We start from the raw sequence: 12,371 nt of genomic DNA, 5'->3' as shown, positions 1-12,371 counted from the left end.
ACCATTGCCAGTCTCTAAGAGTGCTGACGATTGGAGCATCAGATGCTAAATGTCTGAGTTAATTATTTTTTTTACAGAGTTTTAAATAGCACGAACTTGACCCGAATCGTGTATCAGGGCGCTTTACATAGCACCAGTTGCGTTACATGAGGACACATTTATTTTTTTTGTTAGGCATGGGGAGATTAAGTGATTTGCCCAGAATCACAGGATGTTCAGCGTCATTGCCGAGACTTGAACCCGGTTCCCCAGATTCCAGGTCGACCACCCTAGCCATTAGGCCAACTCCTCTCACCTTGGTGGTAGCCTTCCAATTAGACATAATTACCTGAAAGGCAATAGCAATTAACAAGTCCACAAAAATGCCCACCCTGCGGGATCCAAATCAATTATCAGAATTACTTCCCAAGAATATGGAGTAAATGCTGAAGGGAAAATAAATAAAACAAATGGAGGAGATTGATTCACAAACCTTAGTCCAAAACAGATTAATGCCGGGGCAAAGAAAAAATAAGTGTATAAATGAGCCAGTGGTGTTTTTACTTGACCAGCAATTCGGAGATAGATATGAGCTATACTTGGAAATAGATAATGGATTTAAAAATAACCTTTGATAGAAATAGTAGAGGGTCTGAGTAGTGCTGGCAGTACAGGAGGTGCGGTGTATACAAGTCCTAATAGAGTTCCATGTATGGATAGAGGGGGCACCCTGCAAATCGGATTCCCATAAAAGTTCAACTTTATTCTTGGGATGGTTAGGAGAGGAGAAATGAAGATATTTGTAAATATGGGAGGCCGGAAGGGAAGGAAAGGTGGACAGAGGTTCTAAAATTGGGTCAAAAGCGGAGGGGGGAGATCCGGAGAGGAGAGAAAACTGATTAGTTAAAAGCAATCTTAAAGATTCATACCTAAGGTGTGAGGACACAGGTAAGCCGAACTTGGATTCAACTTCCTGGAGAGAAAGAAAAAGCGAACCATGTATTAAATGTTCAACTAGGAAGATCCCTTTAGCCACCCAGTTTTTCCAGAAAATAAAATGATTGGACAATTTAATGGATCTATTATGCCAAAGAGGTGAGTCTAGAAATATTTGTAGAGGAGTATAAGATTTGCGCTTAACCGGATGAAAGGTTAAAATAAATTGTGAAATTGTTGGGTAGTTAAAAGAGCGAGGAGGATGGGTAAAGTTGGTTAACGAGGTAAAAGGAAAAGGGTGAATCAAGGATGCCTCCAATTTATGCCAAACAGATACAGGAATGTCTTCCGAAGAGGACAAATAATGTAACACTTGACGAATTAAAAAGGAGGAGTGATATTGTCGACAATTGGGAAAATGGACGCCTCCCCGATCCTTAGGAGCAGACAGAAAAGATAAAGAAATACGGGCTTTCCGACCATTACAAAGAAATGTACTCAGAACACCATTCAGGGTTTTGAAAAATGTTAACGGAAGTTTCAATGGTAACATGGACAAATAAAAATTGATAACAGGGAGCATCATCATTTTGATTACGTCCAGTCTACCCCACCATAACAAAAAAAGGGGAGACCATCTTCCTGCCATGTTATTTACTTTTAATAAAACATCTTCCAAACTAAGCTGAACTGTTCTCCCAATTGAAGAAGAATATTTTATTCCCAAGCAAGTGATACTATTGATATTCCATTTGAAATCAGTCCCATCAAACATGCTTTTTAAACAATATTTGTTTAATGGAAACACTTCGGATTTAGAAAAATGTAAGATCTGTGAAGGCGGGCAAAGAGGTAGAGTGATCAGAAACATATAGCATATTATCCGCGTAAGCAGTAAATTTGGCTTCAATTGCCTTGCGTTTGAAAACACGAAAAGTTGATGAATGACGTAGAGTGACGTAGAGAATGAAGAATCAAGAGAGAGGAGAAAGAGCAAGGGAGAAAGAGGACAGCCTTGACGGGTACCTCGTTGCAAAGTAAAATAGGGAGATTGAGATCTGTTACAAAAACTTAAGTAGTTGGGGAGGAATATAGCAAATTGATAACGGACAGGATAGAAGGGCCAAAACCATGCCATTTGAGGACGAGCATCATGAAAAGCCAATGAATATGATCAAAAGCTTTCTCCGCATCTAGGGTTATAGCTGCATCAGGAATAATATTGAGAAAAGTTCTAGAATTATCATCCAAAGTCCTTCCCTTAACACATGCCATCTGTTCAAAACCAATCAGTTCTGGAAGTACCTGATTAATATTAGGGCCAGTATTTTAGCAAAAATTTTACAATCTAAATCGATCAATGAAATGGGGCGATAATTGGCACAAAGTGAGGGATCGTCCCCATCCATCATAGAAGTCCCTCAGATAACAATCAAACGATTAACATCATGACCTGGAACGTTGCAGGGATAAATAAAGTTCTGCAAAGTCCAGCTGCAACTACCTTCCTTGCAGGAACAGATATCATCTGCGCCCAGGAAACATGGGCAACTTCATCCACTCCAATAGGGGCTACGCGGTATACTTCAAACCTGCAATAAAAGGCAATATTTTCAGGAGACCATCAGGGGGCATTTCAACATACATCAAGCACGCGCTGAAAGTACATTTCTCAGTGATAAAGAACCCCTCAGACATGTTTTTAGCTGGTACTTTTAAAGGTTTGAACACGACAAATGGCCCAATATCAATACTCTTAATCAATGTTTACTTTAATCCCCACGGGCCGGGTCTGAAGGACAAACTTAATCGGTTAATAAACAAGATCGAAACTCTATTATTGCAGTTTGCAGGCATGGACTCCATCATCCTTGGGGCTTAAACATGCATGACATAGGGCTGAACGCACCTGAAATCCACTCCAACGGGGGCACTGGTAGATTCAATGCCCTTATGCAGGCATATATGCTGGCAACGACACACTCTTTAACCACAAAAGTCGACTCAGGAGCATTGATAGCACCCACTTACAACAACCCGAGCACAATAGACCATATCTTACTAAGTAAGAGGCTACAAAAACATATGTCAAATTATGTAGTTCAACCCCGGAATGAAAGCGATCATGCCGCCCTAACCTTACAGTTATCCATCACAGCGAAAACCAGCCACACTCTTCGCTGCATCGGGGCAACAAAGGGGGAAGACCTACACAGACTCCTTAGAAGAATCAAATGGGGGCCGCTCCCAAGTCATAAGTTTGCTTCAAGGAAATCAATGTGGAAAGGCTGGCAGACCGGTCTCAACGACAAGGGCCATATAGGGGAATGGGGAATACTCACCTATGATTTAGCATCTCTGCTTCGGGGGAGCGTTACACACAGAACCAATGTAAACCCCGCATACACACTGGGACACCAACCAGCAATCAAGGAATGCTCCAAACAACTAAACTCCAAACGCAGGGCTTATCGGGCAACCAGGTCTGAGTCTGCCAAAAAGGAACTAAAAATAGAGGCCAAGAGCCACTCATTACTGGTTTGGCAGGTAAAACGCGAACACACAGAGGCAAAATGGCTGAAGATATTCGAGCTGCTGGCACCTAGCAAATTTTAAGAATTTTGGCAATATCTAAACAAGATAATTCATGGGACCTCTAATAGAGAAAACGCACTTAATGCAGGCACTTGGACTGCCCACGTGAAAACCCTCTACACTGATGATTCGAATGCAAATCCAACAGATAGAACCACAACTCTTGGGGGGCAACCTAGCAAAGCCGCAACAAATCTTAAGGAACCTCTGGCCGATTCTTTCCCCCTGGAAAAATATGCAATTCAAACCATCTTGAAATAAATACAACATTATGGAGCTCCTGGACCTAACGGCCTGCCTGACTCCCTCTTCAGGGAGGACATCGACTTCTGGGCAGACATTTTGGCTCAGCTGTATGCCGAGTGTAGGCTTCTGGAGGACGTTCCAGACTCTTGGAGGGGATCACTACTGCACCCAATATACAAAAAGGGGCCAAGTACGGACCCTAGGAACTATCGTATGATTGCCTTATTGGACATTGAGGGCCAGGCTTATGCTAGCACTCTTCTGGCAGTACTAGCGGATTGGGTCAGCAAGGAAGATCTTCTCCCCTTCTACCAGACAGGGTTCCGATCAGGTGGTTCCACCATAGATGACATCATTGCCCTATCATACCTAGTACACAAAGCGGTGGATCACGGCACCCAGCCACTTTTTGCTTGTTTCATTGATTATACTGCAGTGTTTGATGGGGTAGACTGCAACATCTTATGGCAGTAACTGGTATGTTGAAACATCTGCCCGCCACTGTTACATGCCATTAGATCCCTGTATTTGCGAACTTGGGTAAGAGTTAAACTCTCATGTGAATCCGCCACAGAAAAAATCACCACGGATCACGGGCTACAGCAGGGCTGTGTCCGTGCCCCGCTGCTGTTTAATTTATATACAGAGGATATGGGAAGCGCTCTGCATGGAGCCACTTTAGATGGCATATGTTCTAATAATAAGGATCTTGTCAATATTTCAGTCCTTTCAATTACGTGGTCAGTTCACTCTGTGATCAAGTTTGAGCTAAAGAGCTCTTTTGCCCATATCTGAGGCTCCAAAGAGATTAAGGAAGTTATCACTAGAGCCTGGGGTCAATTGGACACTAAAAGTTTGGAATGGTCACTTACTAAGTCTAAGTATATGCCCTCGCGGGACATTGAAGAAGCAACAACTCTTTATAACAGATGGCTGGCCAATGCATGCGAACAGCTAGTGCCCCCTAAACAATGGATCCCTAAACGAACTTCCCCTACTGCACCTTGGTATTCAGGAGAACTTAATGCCAAGAAATTGATTTGCAAACACCCCGAAAGAAAATGGCGTAAAAATTACGCAGAGTCTGACAAAAAGGAGTTTAAAACTGCCATTTCTAACTATAAGCAAGCTCTCATGGCAGCCAAAAAATTATATTTTTTGTCACAAATATCTAAAGCTCAATCCAATTCTAATGAACTTTTTAAAATGGTTATTAAACTATCTAATCCTAATATGCCTAAAAATTACGCTGCCCCTGATTTCTGCAATAAAATTGCTGGATTTTTTTAATCTAAAGTAGAGACGATATTTTCATCCCTTTCGGGACTGATTAATAAAAATCCGACCGGTTTGAATGTAAATAAATTGGAAAGCCCTTGTCCTTTAGACTTAACCTTGGATCATTTTGCTCCTTTGGAGAAATGTGATACATTGAAATTGTTGAATGGCATTAAATCCGGCGCACCGAATGATCCTTGTCCAGTGTGGATCATTAAACAGATTGCTGATACTATTTGTACGGCATTGACTCCCCTGCTTAATGATGTTTTCAGATCTGGAATTTTTCCAAAACTTTAGAAAAAAGCCTCGGTTCTTCCTCTACTGAAAAAGCAGTCTTTGGATCCTACCGATCCAAATAACTATCGACCTATTTCTAGACTTCCTTTGCCAGCCAAAATGCTGGAAAAAGCAATGAATAGTCAACTCAGTGACTTCCTCTATCCTAATAACGCTTTAGATCCTTCACAATATGGGTTAGAGCCCTAAATAGCACTGAGCTGGCACTATTAAAATCGACTGAGGAAATCAGAGAGGCCGTGGACAGGGGAGGGAATGCGATGCTGATCCTCCTAGACCTGTCCGTGACCTTTGACACGGTTCACCATAAGGTATTACTGAACCGGTTGTCTGAAATAGGGATACGTGGCTTGGCTTGGCAGCTGCTGAAATCATTTTTAACAGACAGATCACAAACAGCAGACCTAGATGGTAACGTCTCTGAACCCTTCTCTTTGCCATGTGGGGTGCCACAGGGCTCAGCTCATAGCCCCACACTTTTTAACATCTATGTGGCACCCCTGGCAGGCATTATTAGATCCTATGGGTTCCAGCTCTCCTCCTACGCTGACGACACGCAAATTGTGCTGTCGGTGATGGAGGGAGCAGAGAAGGAAGCAGGTGCACGCTTCCATGACTGTATGGGATCCATCTCAATGTGGATGTCTGCCAATTGTTTAAAACTCAATTCAGCCAAAACTGAGGTCTTGAGTTTTGGCAACAATCCTCGAATGTGGACACCAGAATGGTGGCCTGATAATTTGGGTCTTTGTCCTACACCAGCCAGAAAAGCCAAGAACCTAGGTAAAGTGGTAGATAACAAACTTACCATGGGGGACCATGTAAGCACGGTGACCTCCGCATGCTTCATGGTCCTCAGAATAATTAGGAAAATTAGGTTCTTTCTGTCTGAAGCGAGCTTGAGGACGGTAGTGACGGCACTTATTATGTCGCGTCTTGACTACTTTAACAGTCTATTTCTTAATATCCAAAAACAACATCTGAATAGGCTGCAGGTTGCCCAGAACGCAGCAGCTAGACTGCTGACGGGGACACCTAGATTTATCTCAGTTAAGAAAGAATTAAAAAAATTGCATTGGCATTCTAATACATCTGAGATCTCGCTTCAAGGCGCTGTGTATTGTGTTCAAGGCTTTGAATGGAACGGGTCCTGAGTTTCTTAAAACTAAGTTCTCATGGTATATTCCAAGCAGAAATTTAAGGTCCACAGGTTCCAAACAAGTGAAAACCCCCTCTTTTAAGAAAGCAAATTGGGAGGGTAGAAGCTTTGTTTATTGTGCCTCTAAAGCTTGGAATGAATTGCCCTTCATTCTGAGAAACGCCTCTGATCTCACCTCTTTTAGGAGACACCTTAAGACATGGTTCTTTTCCCAGTTTTAGATCTTTGCCTCGCAGGTATTCAGAGCTTAGTGCCAGGACACCCTAGGGTAATCGTGCGCTCTACAAGCTTTAATAACATAACATAACTTTAGCGACTCCCAGGATCGGGCAAAATAAGATCCAGCTGATGCAATACGCTGATGACCTGGTCCTTTTGGACCACACCAAAATCGGTCTCCAAAAAGCTTTAACAGCACTCTCAGAGTACAACGTTAAAAACAAGCTGGTCACCAACCCAACGAAATCCAAGATAGTGATCTTTGGACGCTATCCGAAAAAAAAGTGACAAAATGGAGTCTGGGCCCATTAACATTGAATTGCACTCAATCATACAACTATCTTGGGGTCTGGATCAGTGAAACTGGCTGCTCACGGGTCCACCGCCATAAGCTCCAGCAGAAAGGGAAAAAGGATACCAATGCCATATGCAAACTCCATGCTGTCTTAGAAAGTCCAACAACAACAGCCATTCAACGAGTCCTGAGGGCACAACTACCACCTTCCCTCAACTATGCGATACAGGCGTTCCCAGGCAAATTCGCTCAGGACCTCGAAAAGATCCATTGTGCAGCTTATAAAAAGCTATTTCGCCTACCAGCATGTACTAGGAATACTTTGATTCACCTAGAATTTAATCTCAACCAACAATCTTTGGAGGAATTGCCAGCTTTAGCGAAATACTTTTACCTAACAACTGTGGCTCCAAAGCACTCGATGAAGGCTGTTATAAACAACATCTTTCACCAACCTGGCAATCCCTGGTCAACTGGCCTCTCCTCAGCCAAAGAACTCTTGAAACTAGCCACAGAGAATTGGGACTCCAACATAATTAAGTATACCACCATCAAAATAGCAATAAAAAAGCAAGTAAGAACATGCTCTCGTATATTGGACATCGAAACTCTGGCAGCTAGAGGCTTTCACGAGACCCAATGTTCCCCCCACACATCACTTGGCCTTAAACTACATCTTACACAGCCAGTGGGGAGACAAGCCCTACATAGGATTCTTGCAGCCAGACTACATCCTCTTCCCCTAAAAAATCTGTATCCAAGGGTGAAATTAAGACCGGTCATCACGGAGTGCCACCTCTGCAATTATAAGCGAGAATCGCTGGCTCACATCCTACTATGCTGTCCGGCCTTGCGGCCAGCTCGCCGAATCTACCTAAGGCCCATTCTTCTTCAACTGGGCATGCGCACAGCAAACAAGGCTGTTCAACAGTTATATTTGCTGGACACTCTGTGGCACATGGCCAACTTTGCTAAGTTTATTTATCACGCCCGTACAGGTCTTATGGATAAGTCAACTTTGGCTGTGCGTGGGAATCATCCGGGTGAGGAGCCTACCCAGTCTGGCCTTTATTGAAAGACTGACCTCTTGCACCTAAAAGACTGTTTCTATTGTTTAAATCAAAAATACCAAAGGAGGTTTTATGAAAAAGACGTGTATAATCCTTTATTATACTTTTATACTGATCGTTTTTGTATTGGTTTTTATTAACCACACAAATAAAGAATAATTCATTCATAGTGAGGGATCCTTATCTTTTTGGGGAATTAAACAAATCATAGCCTTGGGAAAAGAGCCTCGAGCCTCATTGTGAGAAACAAAATATTGAAAAAGAGAAAAAAGATGAGGCAAAAGCATCTGAGAGAAATAGGAATAAAATTCGGCAGTAAAGCCGTCGGGGCCAGGGGCCTTATCTTTAGGTAACTTAGCCAAGGCTGACTTAATCCTGGAAAGAGACATATCTATATCCAATAAAGAACAGTCAGGGGGTGGTGGAAGAGCAGGGGGTAGTGAATCAAAAAATGAATCCAAGGCAGCATCAGAAGGTGAAGATTCAGGGGTTTAAAGGGTCTTTTAAAAGTCCGTAAAGCCTTTCAGTATCTCTTCATCTTTAAAGCGCTTAACACCACTGTCATCTGTGATTTTAACTATTCTAGACCTTTGGGACTTGATCTTCAAATAGTTCGCCAGCAGTTACCAGCTCTATTGTGACGCCATAAAATTTGGAATTAATTTTTAGTAACGTCCCGGAAGCTTCCTCAGAGGATTTTCTGTTAAAGTTTAATTTTGCTTGGACCAAATTCTTAAGAGTAACTTCATCAGTGGAAGAAAAAATATGCATGTTCCAATTTCTCAATGAAAGACAGAATGGAGGCAGACTCCTTACGATTTTGTTTCTTTTTAATAGCAACATAGTCAATGATAAAGCCCCTGGCTGTCGCCTTAAAAGTGTCTCAAATATTATGAAAGGGCCTATCTAGACTAGCGTTACAGAGAAAAAATATTCTGACACGAAATCCTAAAAATGCTCAATTAAGGTAGGAGCGTTGAGAAGATAGTTATTAAAGCGCCATCGGCGGGATTTGGAAGGTAGGGAAGGGAGATCCAAAATAATAAAGACTGGAGCGTGATCGGAAATAAGAATAGATCCAATCTCAGCATGTTGTAAATTAGGAAGGAGTTGAGGGCTCAAGAAAATATAGTCAATTCTTATGAGTGGGAGAATAAAAGGTAAATTCCAAACAGTCGGGATTATACATCCTCCAGGCATCAAGTAAGTCTCTTAAAAGTATTGTGCTAGCAAAGGTGTTTTGCATTTTATTAGGAATATATCAAGACGAGGATTTCCTTTCAGTAAAAGGGTCCATGACCGGATTGCAGTTCCCACCTACTATGAGATTAGAGTCAGAACATGAGTGAAGGGTGCATGACATGGATTGACAAAACTGTGAGTCAATACCTGTGGGACCATAAATGTTAAGGAGAGAGATACGAGATCCATTTATGAGAGTGTGTAGGAGAAGCCATCGTCCGTCTACATCCTTTTCCTCGCTTTCTATGGGTGGGAAAAGGAACTTATGAAATAGTATCACCACTTAATTTTTCCTATCTATAGCTGGGGAATTATATACATAGCCAACCCATTGTTTTATAAGGGAATTAACGTCATTATCATTAAAGTGCGTTTCTTGTAACATTGCAATCTTACATTGTAATTTGGAGAGATCAGTAAGCACCCTTTGTCATCTGACAGGGTTACGTAAACCCTTTACATTCCCGGAAAAAATGTGAACATTATCAGTCATTGCAAGGGGGAAAAAGTATTAAACAAACCATGAGTGTTATAAAATTGAAAAGAAAAGTTAAAACCTCAATATGCAACACCATGAATATTATAAAATTGAAACAAATTAAGAACTCAATATGCAAAAAATGTAAAGTCAACAAGGTTATAACATTGAAGTAAAAACAGATAGGAAGAAAGGATGTGAAAAAGATGAAAAGTAGGGGGTACAAAAAGGTAGAGAAGAATATGAGATTATGAAACTAAGAAAGAGAAAGAAGAAAAGGGATCAGAAATTAAAGAAGAAAAAACAGAAAAAGGAAACAAAGGAAGAGAAGAGGGAAGGAAAAAATGTGAAAAAGATAGATGATAGACAAAAAGAGGTTGACAGGAAGCCGGGGGACTTCAGTCAAGAATGATGGAATACATATCCAGAATATAGAGAGTATCATGTGGAGTCGGGGAGCCACAAGAGGAAGACAGATGGCAAAGCCAGCGAGGACACCAGGAAATAACAAGAACCAGTAGATAGAAAAATGTGAAAAACGAGGAGCCAATTAAGAGGTAACACAAAGGGAGAAACCGACAACAAAGAAAACATAAATTGATAGATGTAAAACAAGCAAACACCTGCAACATGGATATATGATGAAAGAATTAACACTTACCAAACATGGGGAGTGATTATGAGCATTAGGAGCGGGATGGGAAGGCAGGAAGAGAGGAAACATCAGGGAAATGGGTCTGTACGGGAAGGAAGACATCTGTGGAGAAAAAACAAAGAAATGATGAGAAATGGCCTCTGGGGAAGGCGGACAAACTACAACAATCAGCAATAGCACCAACAAGCCACAACTAACAACAACAGAAGAAGACAGAAGTCTTCAGAACATTGGAATGAGAAAAGATAACTCAGAGGACTTAAGACAGAGCAAGAGGAGACATTGCTCAGGCCCCACCAAAGTCCAGCTCATCTCCTTTATGGCAAAAAATAAATTGTCTTAGATCTTCAGGACGATCAAAAGAGTAGGACTGTTCTTTATGAGTGACTTTAAAGAAGCAATGATGCACCAGGCCGTTTCTGGCATTCATGGAGCAAAGGGCTGGATGAAGAGAAAGGAATTCCTTGCGACGAGCAGTAGTGGCACGGGCCACATCCTGAGAGAAGAAAACTCTTTGACCAGACCATAACATCTGCTTTCTTAGCTTTGCTGCTGACAGAACCATTAACAGCTCAGTGTACTCCAGAAATAGAACGATTATCCCTCTGGGGCGGTTGACAGACGAGGTAGAGGAAGAATCTCTGGATTTAGGACCAATGCGATGGGCACGTTGCAGGTTGAGAGTGATGCCGTCCTTGTGACCAACAATTTTAGGAATGTGTGTTTTTAAAAAGGCGAGCATGTCAGACCCTTCCTCTCCCTCAGGAATACCATAAATTTGAAGATTGTTGCGCCTGGTACGATTTTCTAAGTCTTCCGTTTGCAGTTTGAGGAGAGCAATATCTTTAGACATAGCTGCAACTTGAGGGATCACATCCTGAGTATCGCTGATCCTCTGTTCCTCCCCAGACACTCTCGAGTCTAAGTTAGACCACTTCTCCTCTAGCCTCTGAAGGGTAGTGTTTGTGTCAATCACAAAAGGTTTAATGAGCTTTATCTCTTCCATGAGGTCGTCCAGTGTTATAGGGAGAGGAGATTTAGTAGGAGTGTTTGGTTCCTTCTTTTGGCGTTTGGAAGAGGCAGCAGTGTTCGAGTCCTTGCGGAGGGAAGACATACTTGCAGAGGTACTCTTCTGACCAAGGGAGGAAGAAGGCTCCATATAGAAGGGTGTATTAGGGTGTTGAAAAACGAGACAAATCTTTATCCTGTAATCTCACTTTAACAACATGCAGAACAGTCAAAGGTGTCTCTAATGAATAAATTAGTATTGGGAGGTTGTGAAGTCATCCCAGAGGAATCCAAAACCAGTTAAAATACGTCATTTAAGTGTTACTGGCTGGCTTGCAACAAGAGTTGAAGCATATCAAGAGTCATGCAGAAAGAACACTCCACTGAACACTGCCACAGACCACTGGCGATAGAGTATATAATGCTGCTGGAACAAATAGAGAGCACGCTTAATGCGTGAAAACCAGACACAGTTGCAACCATCTCGTAGGAAAGGCAAACCAATTCAAGAAACGAGGCCTCAATTAGATGTGACCACCTTGTGATGATTCAAACTGTTCCCAGTAATAAACTTAGCTGTAATCATGTCAGGCGATTCCAGGTTATTGTAAATGGCTAAACTGAGAATTTCTCCTCAAAGAATTGCAGGTGGGAGATATTACTTTAATAGTCAATAACTCTGCCAAAAATCATGGAGCTCCCAAAATTACACAGCATCGTTGCCCTCAAAACATACCTCAATTGGTACAGGGAAATCAGAGCGGCATCCCACCGCAGGCAAAATGGCGAACGCAGCCGAGAATTCTCAGGAGAGCAAGGTGCGGAGGAAACAGGGCGGAAACAGCTGAACATGCGGAAAAAAGGTAGCTACCTGTGCCTCTGCACCTGCTCCACAAGGGGAATTAGTCCAG

General features: G+C 42.1%; 1 protein-coding gene across 1 annotated transcript in view; it reads left to right on the top strand.

Annotated features, from left to right (window-relative positions):
• The window catches only part of LOC146798118 (cytochrome P450 2C11-like), a 359,895-nt gene that overhangs the window by 99,316 nt on the left and 248,208 nt on the right, over window positions 1-12,371 (top strand). The gene's annotated exons all lie outside the window — the stretch shown is intronic.

The sequence above is a fragment of the Triturus cristatus genome, chromosome 9 (assembly GCF_964204655.1).
Source record: "Triturus cristatus chromosome 9, aTriCri1.1, whole genome shotgun sequence".
In the NCBI taxonomy this organism is placed as follows: domain Eukaryota; kingdom Metazoa; phylum Chordata; class Amphibia; order Caudata; family Salamandridae; genus Triturus; species Triturus cristatus.
The sequence above is the reverse complement of the archived record's forward strand: the minus strand, read 5'-3'. Positions and strand labels throughout refer to the sequence as shown.